The sequence below is a fragment of the Meleagris gallopavo genome, chromosome 5 (genome assembly GCF_000146605.3).
Source record: "Meleagris gallopavo isolate NT-WF06-2002-E0010 breed Aviagen turkey brand Nicholas breeding stock chromosome 5, Turkey_5.1, whole genome shotgun sequence".
NCBI lineage: Eukaryota > Metazoa > Chordata > Aves > Galliformes > Phasianidae > Meleagris > Meleagris gallopavo.
The window spans coordinates 10,231,842-10,245,545 of NC_015015.2; positions in this window are offsets into that span (position 1 = coordinate 10,231,842).

Here is a 13,704-nt window from a genome sequence, read left to right on the forward strand (position 1 = left end):
GACAACACTGAACACATACATTTTTATATTCAAAAGTTCCTTACCCTGGTTTTCCTGCTGTCTTCCCTTCATATAATCTTCCCGGTAAAAAACTTGAGCAATAATGGAGAGAGTAAGAGCAAGCTGCTGTGCACTACTGTGAGCAAGGAGCACACAAATAGCACTCCTGAACTGCATTAGAATTAATTGCAGCCTCGTCTAATTCATCTCAGATGGCAGTGATAAAGGAAACCAAGAAATGTGTGGAGACAGGATAAGGGGAAATGGCCAGAAACTACAGCATAGGAAGTTCTGCACAAATGTGCGCAAGAACTTCTTTATGGTGAGGGTGATGGAGCACTGGAACAGGCTGCTCAGGGAGGTTGTGGAGTCTCCTTCTCTGGAAATATTAAAGACTTGCCTGGACACCAACTTACGCTACCACCTGGTGTAGGGAACCTGCTTTGGCAGGGGGGTTGGACTCGATGATCTCAGGAGGTCCCTTCCAACCCCTACGATTCTGTGAAATCACTAAAACCTGGAAAGCCCTAGATAGCAGTTCTAGTTTGTAATCATGTAGTAGATGAAAAAGTTATCTGTGATATTTTAACAATTTACTTTAGAACCCCATACTGTTAATGTTATCTTTAGTCCCTGTATTGTAGAATGGGAACTGTAGCTTTAAGAAACTCACAACTGCTAGTGAGAAATTCCCACATCTGAAACATGTATTTGGCACAGGTCAAGCAACAGGTTAATGAAATATGCTGAGAAAAAGTTTTATTTCAGAAGACAAAACAAGAAGTTGAAGGAAACAGTTATGTTGGACCTGACTAATTAAGCGTTACAAACTACAGATATGTGCAGGTATTTTTAACAATCTCATGAAAGGGAGAGACCATTATCCTGAGAAAAGTAAGAAGTGGGAGAAGCTGAACAGCTACAAGTGAGTTAAACATCAAACTCACAGATGCATTAAATGAAGTGCAATTTTAGCAAACAAGAGAAAAGTATGAGTTTGTAACACCAGAACTGGAGTTTGAAGGGTACAGTGGATTAGCAAAAAGAGACAAACAGCAATAAGAAACAAAAGAACAAGATCTGGAAAAACTTGAGTAGAGGATCCCTGACAAAAAAAAAAAAAAAAAGTATTCAATATCTGTTTTGTTTAACAGTAAGGTTTGTTTAAAAGAGCTAGGATGTCACATACCAACCACAACTAAAACTAAGAGAAAGAATAAAGAGTATTTTTCTGTTGATTTAAAAGGAAAAAAAAAAAAAAGGTAACACAATCTTAGGGATATTTTACTGAAAAAGATGCTTGGTTACTCTGTTTCCCTTGATCCCAGATATGACAAAGCAAGCACAAGGGAAAGTAGCAGGAAATGAAAAATATTGAAGTAGCACTGAGAATACTTGTAGTTCCTCTACCTCCAATATCAAATGTGCCTTGATCTCCGATGAATTTAACAGCAGAACAGTCACTCAGACTCTTTTACTTGCTGTTATTTGGATTATACATCTTTCACTATACATAAAATGTTTTCTGGACAGCCAGCTATAATGTGATTTCTTTCCATCTCTCCATATTCATGCCATTTTGTATACATACACATATTCCTGTATCCTATCTCTATTGTCTTGACAAGCCAAGCATGCTTTAGGCTCTTATTTTGACAGTAATCCTCTCCTTTCAAACTTGTTTGCACAAAGGATAGTCTTTCGCTTTGTATAGGATAATGTCTATTCAAAGCAATATTAATTTCAAATAAAAAGTGCCACAGCAAACACTTTCACACTTCCCTATTACCAAGGCTCTATAGAGTATTTATATAACTCATCATACAGCATTTCCTTGATACTGTGAGCTCTCTCATTCTACAAATAGAAAGGAAAATGAAAGAAATCTGCTGTTGAGTGTTTGCAGCCATGTGCTCACTCTTATCTCTTCCTGCAAGCACAGCCTCACCTAATTACAAGATCACTAACATCCACAGCTGTGTGGTACAGTCTGACACAGGTGTTGCATCATTACAGAAACAAGATGAGAAATGTAGGATTCTTGCACTGATACCTCTGTGATGAGGCATTTTCCAGAATTCCTGTGTTGATAAGCATTTGATGCTACAGAAGGTTACTAAATAGGCAGCTATACCAAGCTAGATAAAAAGAGATGTGGCATGCACTGACAGACACATTTTGGGATGCAGGTATTACAGCACAGTCAGCAGGAAGCCCAAGGCAAAATGGTATTTCATTAAGTAAAAGCACAAAACACAGAGAAAGGCTAAGTTAGGTTATCAATCCTTTTGATTCCACAGAAAATAAACAATAGTGCTGCTTATAGCTTAAAGTCAGGTCAGACTAGTGTGAAACTGAGCCACAGAATTCTCACTGAAAACACTCCTTTTACAAAAGGCTTTTCTTTCCTAGCAGCAGACAATATCCATGTTCAAAACTCCTCAAACCAAAAAGAGAAACAAACTCAAAACACAAGTAGGCCATAAAACTGCTAATTTAAAAAGCTATGGAATAATTTAGCTAAGAGTACTGTCGTTATATAACCAAAGATCTTCAGTTCTATACCCTTTACAACTTAACAATAAGCAGGCGAGATACATTTGGTGCTGCATGTTAGTTTCAATCCAAGGCAAGTAAAGGATTTTCTTTTCCTGCAACACATTCTATTATGGAATTTGATATGCTGTTCCTGGGAAAGTAGAGGATCTCTGGAACAGAAACTCTTCCATGGATACGTGGCTGCTGGGTACAACTCCTTTGCTTAACATTGCTGAACATCATTGTTTTCACCAGTCTGATGACCCTGGAAGACAGCAGAATGCTGGCAAGCAAGACCTTAGCACTCAGGCTTTCCTATTTGTGGCAGTGTAGGAAACTTAGTTATTTCCATTCACTTTTTATGCTTCTCATCTTTCCCCTTCTCGAAATATTAAAAGTCAACAAAAACCATGTGTATGCAGTTAGCCTACTGCATGGACATTTGATACAGAGCATTTTCAGAAATCTCTCCATGAAACTAATTTAATGGTAAGTTATATAAGTGCAGTGGAGTCTCATTCAGTTTGAAATTTCAATATCTGAAATCCCATTATGGTAAACAAACAAACTGCTTTTATAGATGAATTCTGGTCTGGGGTTTCCACTCCCAAACTACTCTGAGAACACTAACCTTCCAGTTAAATTCAACTATCTACCGCTAGGGTATTGTAAGTAGCTCACAGTTTTGCAAAATCAGCAGCCAGTTTTTGCAAGATGAAATGTATTTAAATTCTTTTAACAGAAGAGTTAAATTTAAATTACAGATTTTAGTAATCAAGTGGTTGAAGAAATATACTTAAACAGCTGCCTAAAATACTCCTTCTTGAGAAGTATTTTTAAATACATCAATGAAATTGGGCTTAGATTGAATTCAGTGTACGTGAAAAATCATGATACGTATACAGTTTTCATAATAAGCTCACAAGTGTCCACTGAGAGTAGTCAAGGAAAATGTCTGAGTTCTGGAAAATATGATAAACAACTAAAAAATCAGTACTAAATACACAAACTGCTTCAAGATTAGGATGAGGACGGGAGCAACTGGACTGAATAGTAATAAGGTTATAGATCAGTAAAGGATGGGCTGTAAACCTAGAAATATTACTCAACTAGTTTTTTATTTTCAACAAAAAAATACTTGTCCAGCTATCTAAAGAATCATGTTAATATCACTGGGTAGATTTAATACTTGGAATAGAGCTCAGACCACGTTATCCTGTTACCACCTGCAGGTAACAGGAAAGCAAAGGCTGAAGTGCTAATATATAATGTTGCTAATTGAAGACAATGATAAATGAGGGGGGGAAAAAAAGCTACATTTGTATAGAACTTTAGTGTTTAATCCAGACTTAGGGTTGTAGTGGGACATCTCAACTTGGAGATTAGGAAATACTACTTCTCTGAAAGAGTTGTCAGGCGCTGGAATGGGCTGCCCACAGAGGTGGTAGAGCCTTGGTGGCTTTCACGAATTTAGACTTTGTATTGAGGGATGTGGTTTAGTGGGAAATACTGGTGATAAGGGAACAGCTGAACTGGATGATCTTGGAAGTCTTTTCTAACCTTGGTGATTCTGTGATTCTATGATCTTCCAGAGAACAATATTCCAAAATGTAACTCCAGTTCAAACCTGAGTAAAAGATACAGCTTTCTTCAATATGATACGTGTAACAAGGCTGAAATAAAGATTAGTAAAAGCACATGTTTATTACTTATAATTTAAATGGAAAGTGTGAGCTATATGGCCTGGGTTATATTCAGGGACATGGGGGGGAAAAAAATGAGTACAAGGTCTTTACAACAGCCTCTAATAGAGAGCGAAGGGTGAGTTCTGCTTTAGGATGGAGAAGACAACTCCATCCCTTCCCATGACAGAGTTGAGCCATTTTCTCACTTTAAGAAGAGGACAAATACTTAAAGATGGTTGGCATTAAGATCTGAAGATAGTTATACAATACATTGCCGAAACTTTACAATGCTGTGAACATGAGAAGATGATTGATGAATACATTTATTCAGATAGAGACTGAAGAGTAAGTTAACTTCAAATTGGCTAAAAATTGGGTTAATGGTTATGGCTATGTCTAGCATGATTTAGTAAAGTTAACAATAAGACAACATATGCAGCTGTTCTCAAAAAAGGCATTACAGATTTTTTATGTTCACTCTAATGGGAAAACAAAACAGCACAACATTTGTAGCACCATTGTTTAATCAATGGATATACAGATGGGGGTGTGTGTGTGTCCCCAGGAACTTGGCTAATATAATTTATATTGGAGAAATGAGAGAAAGTCACTCACCCTGTCCTAGGCTCATGAGATGAACTCCTGATGGAGCAGATCCCCAGAGAGATCCTTCCCCACTGGCAGTCAGCTCTTACATGGGTCTAGGAGAGGTGGAGCCAGGCTCCACCCCTTCCTGCAGCACAGGTGAAGGCAATTCACCTGTGCTCCCGTGGCTGACTCATAGCTCGCCTCAGGTGATCAATCAAAAGTTCAAGCTGTGATTCAGCAGCCCCATACAACCATAAATCTTTGGAAGAAAATACCACTATTACTGGAAAAAACAGGAGTTAAAGAATCTCCTTTAAAAATGTATATTAAGAAATCTTTCAAAATCCACTACAATTTCCCATACAGATGCAGATAAACAGAATACAATTCCTATTACAAAGTTGCACTTCTTTATCTGACCCCATATGATGATATCACAGCACTACGATGCTTATTTTTTCCTCTTGGCATTAACAATCCCTCTGGCGATCCATGCTTCTTCTCCTTCCTCAGGTGTCCAAATATCATTTTATCCCAAATACCCTAGTCTCTTGAATTCAGATCTTTCTGAGCCTAGAAACCTTTCTCACTTTTGCAAATACAACATTTTTTAAAACATCTGAAGGACTGTTTCTCCTATCCTCCACTTGGTAAGCTTGGTTAAGCTTTTTTTGGATGGTTCTGTGGGATATTAGAGATGAATTCAAAAAAATAAATTCCAGTGTTAAGGAAAGGTTGTGCTGACTTGAAACAGAAGCACATTTTTAAGAATAAGAACTACATTACTTAACCATGCTATCAATTAATCTTTCAGGGAAATATAGAGCATCATTTGGCTGGGAACGGAGAAGTCTGTGTACACTGTTCAAATAAAGTGGACTGTACTGGCATTTTTATGCTCACAGAATAATTATAAGTAAACTATTCATGACTGAGCATAGGCTAGCATAAAATGCATGAGTAAGCCTGGGAAGCTTATAAAATGGGATCAATGAAATATAAAATGCTGTATCTAAATTCAGTTTTGTAAAAGTCATCAATTTCCTAGGTGTTTGCTAAGGTATTATAAAAGATACAAAGAATGCCAGAAACACTTTAAAAAAAAAAAAAAAAGGGAAGGAAAAAATATTTGAAAGTAATTTGTGTGCAACCGTACAATTTTATTAACTTTTTTTCCCCCATGACATAAATATTACCATATTTAAGTACTTCATTTCAGAACATAAAGCTGCCAGTTGCACAGTATTTAGCAGGTTGCCTTAGTCCAACGAGGTAAGACAGAGGTTGAAGTTAAAGTTGCTTTGACAATAAGCATGATGAATTGAGTCCTCATAGTGTTTGATAAAGTCAAACAAAGTGTACTGAAAGAAGCATATCTGTTATGTTTTATTTCTTCCTAAGACAGAAATAAGTAATGTAGGTGTTATTCTGTGCATTTATGAAATTACTATGACTTGGTCCAGCTAGCATTTCAGGATATTTAATCCCTTTATATCAGCAGAGGGATTTATAGGCAAAGAATGCAGGCAGCAGAGTGAAAGCTGTAATCTTTTCCTTTAAAACCACAATTGGCACTGAAATCATGCATTTTATTCAGGAGGATGCAATTAAATTTCAGTTTTCATGTAAAGCTGACATCATAAAATTTAAAGGCCTATGTATGAACAGAAACATAACAGCGGGGAAAAACAAAGTCTATAGCTGGCTATCGATCATTTCTTCTTCTCCACATGGTTTGAGGGAAAAATAGCTGGATGCACAGAGTGAAGCCAATCCACAGTAAGCTCATATCAGCTCCACTGACCTAATGGCAATAAGAAGACTAATAAGTCAATAAGAAGGACTGAAGAGCTCAGACTCCTGGGGAAAGCAGATAATGTTTTTAAGTGAAGATGTTATGAGCTGCACAGATTTAAAAAAATAGAGAAAAAGAGAAAAAAGAAAAGAGAAATGGGAAGTCACTTCAGTCTCAAGGGAGGAAGAAGAATCTTGTTGGTCAAATAAATACCCTTTCATAAGCTTCAACACAAATTGCCAGGAATCTTTTAGCTCAGGAAGTTTCTGTAAGTAAATTGCAATCTGCTTGCTTTATTATTTTAATAAGAATAGCAGACTTTCATGGGAGAGAGGGTTGGTGGAATGAGATACCCACAAATATAGACAAGACAGAAAGACAGACAGACAGAAAGACAGCTTCCTTTCTTCCTCTCAGTTTTGTTTAGCAAAATTAGCTGTCAGGAAGTTCATGTAGAAAGCATGTAGAAATACAAAACCTTTGGCTAAAGAAACTTATTTTATCAGCAAAACTAAAATGAACCAACCAAGTAAACAAAATTAAAGTAAAAACAAAACAAAAAAAATACTTTGAAGGATCTTATCTTCTGCCCACACTGTGGAACAGAAGATACGGTATTCCTCAAAATTTCAAGAAACTGGAACAACATTTCCCATCCAACTCTAATTGTATTGTGATTAATAGAAGTTTGAATTCAGATACAAACCATAAATACGACTTTAATATCAGAGATTGTCAGCTTAAGAAATTAAATTCTGATTACATTAGGCAACAGTCAGTTAAATAACATTTACTAAGCAATGTTAGTTCCTAATGTGAGAAGCAGAAAATTAACTCAGATTTTATTTCTATATTCAAGCAAATATAGCTTATGTTCTGAGACATAACTGAATGCAAGTCCTGACCGGTTAATTATTAAGTATTTACTGTATAGTTTTAGATACTTTGATCAAATGTTAGAGAACTCCAGTGACAGATAAATGTCCACTTGGAAACCAAAAAAGCCATGCTGTTGACATTCTATAAGAATTTCTCCTTGATTTTAAGTATTATGATATTGGATCCCCCAAAAGTTCAAAGATTCTTTTGATGAATGCCTTAAAATTTAATTATTAATTAATTAATGCTACCGAAATTCAATCGTACTATTGATAGCAACAAAACAGATTGTATGTCTGTCAAGAAAGACCAAAGTTATTACCAATAATAACTTAATTAAATAATTTGTCACCTTGGAGAGTTTAATGAGGAGAATTAACAATAAAATTATTAATCGTAATATATTCCTTAGTTTGCTCACATTTCTACTGTGATAAAGTACTTGTAAACGTATATTGTTGCATTACCAGTAGGTCTCCAAGAAACTTATTTATACTTGGGGCTTCAGTCATAAGTTTGTTATGACTACACTAAAGAAACAGCTTTCCTTTCTTTTCCTCAAAAATACCTCATACAGCAGCACAGCTCATTTACTCAGTCTGTATTCCAACTGCAATAGAAAAATAAATTACTTATTAGTTTCTTTCTTGTGAAGGGGGATGTCCAGGTCATCTACAAAACTCTTTCTGCCTTACAGATTTATGCCAACCACTGCCTTCTGTGCAGGAGCAGGTCAGCAGCAGCAGCCTTTGCATTTAGGTATAGCAAGTTACACAGTAACCAAAATATCATATGGGATTCATTTCTCTCTTTTCCTTCTAATAAATTAAGCAAAAGAGAAGTGAACAAGTTATTTCCATCACTTATTGCTCAAACAAGCAGTCCAGGAGCATTAACTGCAGGCAGTCCTGATTCAGAGATATACTTGGGAAGTGTCTAAACTTAAGGGACATGGATTGTCTCATTTAATTAAGCACAGAAGTATTATGGTGCTTGAAGCGATGTGCAAGCTTGATTGAATTCACGTTTGTGGAAAAAGAGGTTACACATCCAAACTCTGCCTTGAGGCCAGGGCAGTGATGGACTCAACACAAGCTCTAGAGTGCTTACAGAAAACGACAAGCTAAGGGAACCCCAGAAATTAAGAAAACTGCACATGAAATGTGAAGCCTTCCCTAAGAACAAGCATAAGATCATATCAAAAGTGAAAAGAGCTTTTAAGGTCTTATCCTTCCATACACACAGTTGCCTTATCACCTCATCGGCCACACACCTTTTGGAAGCGTTCACTGAATATCTTGGAGAAAGGAAGTTCTCACAAAATATCCCACTGGAAATGGTGGCAATTTATTAACTTATAGCAGTATGTCACCCCCATCGCAGTGCACTGCCCTGCCTGCAGCACGTGCTGCCATTTATTCCCAACAGCTGTCAAGCTGGGGTAAGTGCCATTGCCCTCAGGATTTTTGCAAGTGATACTCAAGTATTTATTCCAAAGGTTATTCAAAGCACACATACCATATACAAACTGTATATACAATGTTACACAGACATTTACTCCTAGCACCCAAAATCTTAACTTCATCTCTCCTTTTTCCAGATTTCCCCAGTAATATGTGGAAATACATCAGCAAGTGCACATTAAAAAGAACTCTAACAAGACTGAAAGTAAATTGTCATTAAGCTTTCCTGTTTAAAACAAAGTGCCAGGAACAACTTGGAGCAAGGACCACTGTGCAGATCAGTGCTTTTCCTCTCTATCCATGTGCACTCTTTACAAGAGCCCAAATCAATTTAAACTGCTCAAGAGTGTTTTAGAGCCGGAGAACTAAAGGCAGATCTGAAAGGAATACAGCTTTTCATCAGTCCACAAGGACAAGAATATCCAAGTTCCAATTATAAAGTCTTGGGGTTAACATTAGAAACAAGAGCCCATGGACTACAAAGACATATGTTTTCTGATCATATAAGAGTAGCCATTATCCTGTTCAACTGGCCAGTTGAAAGGACTGAGATGCAACTGCAAAAGGTGCTTTCTCACAAGCTCTCTTCTCTTAGAAACTCAGTGAGCTATAAACTGTAAATCCACTCGGGTTGCAAGGGACCCACAGGGATCACCAAGTCCAATTCCTGGCTCCACACAGAACTACCTATGAATAAAACCCTGTATCTGAGAGTGTTTTCTAAATGCTTCTTGAACTTGAACAACCTTAGTACCCCCCTACTCTTGAGGGACTAAACAGCTCTTCCTATTTTAATATAATCTGCAAGCTTACTTTTTGTTTATTCAAGTCCTGCATTCAGAACATTTCTAAGAACATTGAAGAGAACTGGCCCCATAATGGAGATAAGCAGAACCCCACTAGTGACTGGTCACCAGCCTGATACAATGGCATTTGCTATAACACTTTGAGCCTTACCCATCAGAGAATCGTTCACCCAGACATTCACTTTTCATTAATCCTCACTCAGAGGATTAAGGATCTCAACCGTCTTTGTTAAATACAGAACTCCACACACTCCAACCCAACTACAATTGAACTTAGAATTAAGTTCAGAACATACTTCAGAAACTAGTATAGAATCAGCTCTAAAATAGAATCTAAGGTGAGTGAATAATTTTTAAACAAACAAATAAAAATCCCTCAATGTTTTAGATTATCAGAACTGCATTTATAAGCAAATCAAGAACACAAAGGAACAAAGAGAATGGAAATTAGAAGAAAGCACAGAGCTTGGATTAGATTAATAAATTATCATTCTTACGCTGCAATTGTATTGCTTTCTATCTTCAGTAATGCATAATTGATATCTAGGGTCAGATGCAGTTGTGCTGTAACTGTTAGGTTCAAAATTTTGAAACAAAAATGTATCTCGGCCTTTGTGTTTAGTAACATTCTGTTTCCCCCACCCTGACCATCCTCAGCTCCCCAGGTGCCTCTGCGCAATGGGTTTGAGGTCCTGGAACTTGAGGGAGAGATGATTGAGGGTCTGGAGGGAGGTTCACATGTGAGGTTGCCTTGGGTGAGGCAGTCGACCCCACACTTCAAGACTGCCTCCAGTCGGAGGGACAGAAGGGTGGTTGTCATAGCCAACTCCCTGTTGAGAGGAACGGAAGGCCCTACATGTCGGCCTGACTCTACCCGGAGGGAGGTGTGCTGCCTCCCTGGGTCACGAGTCAGGGACATTTCTAGGAAACTTCCTGGACTGATTCACCCTTCTGATTATTACCCCTTATTGATAGTTCAGGCTGGCACTGAGAAAAGCCTCAGGACTATCAAGAAAGACTTCAGGGGACTGGGGCGGGTAATTGATAGAGCGGGCATGCAGGTGGTGTTTTCTTCTATACCTTCAGTGGCATGATGGCTGCAGATGGAAGTAGCCAGTCTCTGAGGGGTAAGAAGATCTTAGCCAAGGAACTGTCTGGACTCATTGAAAGGTCTTTAAACTAGGTATGAAGGGGGAAGGGGACAAAATCAGGGCAACTGGGGTTGTGCGGGTTGTTAGAGGGCTTGAACCAAACTTGATGGGTGAAGACGGTGGAGTACAAAGGGATGGACTAGAGCAGGGGGATGCTGGGGATGCTGCTGTTCTAGGGGAACCTAGATCCTATATAAAGGCGGTGAGATGGAAAACTGAGCTGAAGCGCCTTTATACCAATGCACACAGCCTGGGAAATAAGCAGGACGAGCTGGAAACCGTGATGTGCTTGGAAAGTTATGACCTTGTTGCTATCATGGAAACATGGTGGGGTGACTTCCATAACTGGAATACCACCACTGAGGGGTATCAGCTCTTTAGAAGGAATAGGTGAGGTAGGAAGGGTGGGGGAGTTGCCCTCTATGTCAAAGAGTGGATAGACTGCGAGGAGCTCCCTCTGAGAAACAGTCAGGAACAGTTTTGAAAGCTTGTGGGTTAGAATTAGGGACGGGACTAACAAAGGCCAGCTGGTGATAGGCGTATACTACAGGCCACCTGATCAAGGGGAGACTGTTGATGAGGCTTTCTCGCTTCAGAGGCGGGAGGCATCGTACTCATGGAGCTCTTGTCCTGATGGGGGACTTCAACCATCTGGATATCTGTTGGAAAGACCACCAGTGAGCTGCAAGAGGTACAGGAGGCTCCTGGAATGCACTGATGATAACTTTCTGGTCCAGGTATTGGACAGAATGACCAGAGATGAAGCGGTGCTGGACCTGCTGCTCACCAATGCAAAGGAGATCATTAAAGGTGTTAAGGTTGGAGGCAGCCTGGGCTGCAGTGACCACACTCTGGTTGAGTTCATGATGTCGAGGGATGTGGGCCTGGCAAAGAGTCAGGACCCTGAACTTTGGAAGAGTGAACTTTAAGCTGTTCAATCAACTGTTGGTCAAGATCCCCTGGGATGCTGTCTTTAGAAACAAAGATGTTGAGGAGAGCTGGCTGCTCTTCAAGGATGCCTTCCTGAGTGTACAAGAGCTCTCCATCCCTCTGAATAAGAAAGTGAGCAGAGTAGGTAGGAAATCGGCATGTCTTGGCAAGGACCTGAATGGGCATGCTGAGTGCAAAGAAAGGCACGTACAAGCTCTGGAAACAAGGGTGTGTCACCTGGGAAGAATACAGGGACGCAATCTGGACTTGCAAATGTGGGATCAGGAAAGCCAAGGTGCAGGCAGAACTGAACTTGGCGAGGGACGTGAAAAACAATAGGAAGACATTTACATGTACGTTGGCCAGAAAAGAGGCCAAAGCGAGTGTACCTCCTTTGGTAAATGTAAAAAAAGAACTGACTTCAACAGATGAAGAGAAGGCTGAGGTACTTAATGAGTTCTTTGCCTTGGTCTTCACTTGCGGCCAGGATTCTAGTATTTCTCATGTCCCTGAGCTCTGCATCGCTAAACTTTTATGTGGGGACCGGAGCGGTAAATCCCCACCACTGTAAGGGCAGAGCAAGTCTGAGACCACCTCATGAGACTGAATGTGTACAAGTCTATGGGACTGGATGGCGTACATCCCAGGGATCTAAAGGAGCTGGCTGAGGTGGTTGCCGAGCCGCTCTCCATCATATTTGAAAAGTCGTGGCTGCTAGGTGAGGTCCCAGATGACTGTAGGAAGGGTCACATCACTCCCATTTACAAGAAAGGGAGCAAGGAGGACCTTGGGAACTACAGGCTGGTGAGTCTCACCTCTGTGCCTGGGAAGATCATGGAATAGATCTTCCTGGATGACATACTTGATCACATGAGGAACGAATGTGTGATCCAAGACAGCCAGCACGGCTTCACCAGGGGAAGGTCATACTTGACCAATCTGGTGGCCTTCTATGATGGAGTGACAACATTGGTGGACAAGGGAAAGGTGACCAATGTCACTTACCTGGATTTGAGCAAGGCCTTTGACATGGTCCCCCACCACACCCTTATCTCCAGATTGGAGGGATGTGGATTTGATGGGTGGACCACTCAATGGATAAGAAACTGGTTGAAAAGCCACAGTCAGAGAGTGGTCATCAATGGCTCTATGTCCAGGTGGAGGCTGGTAATGAGTGACATCCCCCAGGGGTCAGTCTTGGGACTGGTGCTCTTTAACATATTTATCAATGACATCGATGACGGATTCGAGTGCACCCTCAGCAAGTTTGCTGACGACACCAAGCTGAGTGGTGCATTTGACACGGTAGAAGGAAGGGATGCCATTCAGAGGGACGTCGACAGGCTAGAAAGGTGGGCCCAGGTGAACCTGATGAGGTTCAACATGGCAAAGTGCAAGGTTTTGTACTTGGGCCGGAGGAATCCCAGGCATCCATAAAGACTGGAAGGAGCAGTCCTTGAAAGCAGCTCTGCAGAGAAGGACCTAGGGGTCTTGATAGATGAAAAACTTAACATGAGCCAGCAATGTGCCCTTGCGGCTCGGAAGGCAAATGGTATCGTGGGCTCCATCAGAAGGGGAGTGGCCAGCAGGGACAGGGAGGTGATTGTCCCCCTCTGCTCTGCTCTTGTAAGGCCCCACCTGGAGTACTGCATCCAGGTCTGGAGCCCCCAGTACAAGAAAGACAGAAAGCTGTTGGAGAAGGTCCAGAGGAGAGCCACAAAGATGATCAGGGGACTGGAGCACCTCCCCTATGAAGACAGGCTGAGGGAGCTGGGCTTGTTCAGCCTGAAGAAAAGAAGGCTGTGGGGTGACCTCATTGCAGCCTTTCAATAGCTAAAGGGAGCCTACAAGCAGGAGGGAAATCAACTC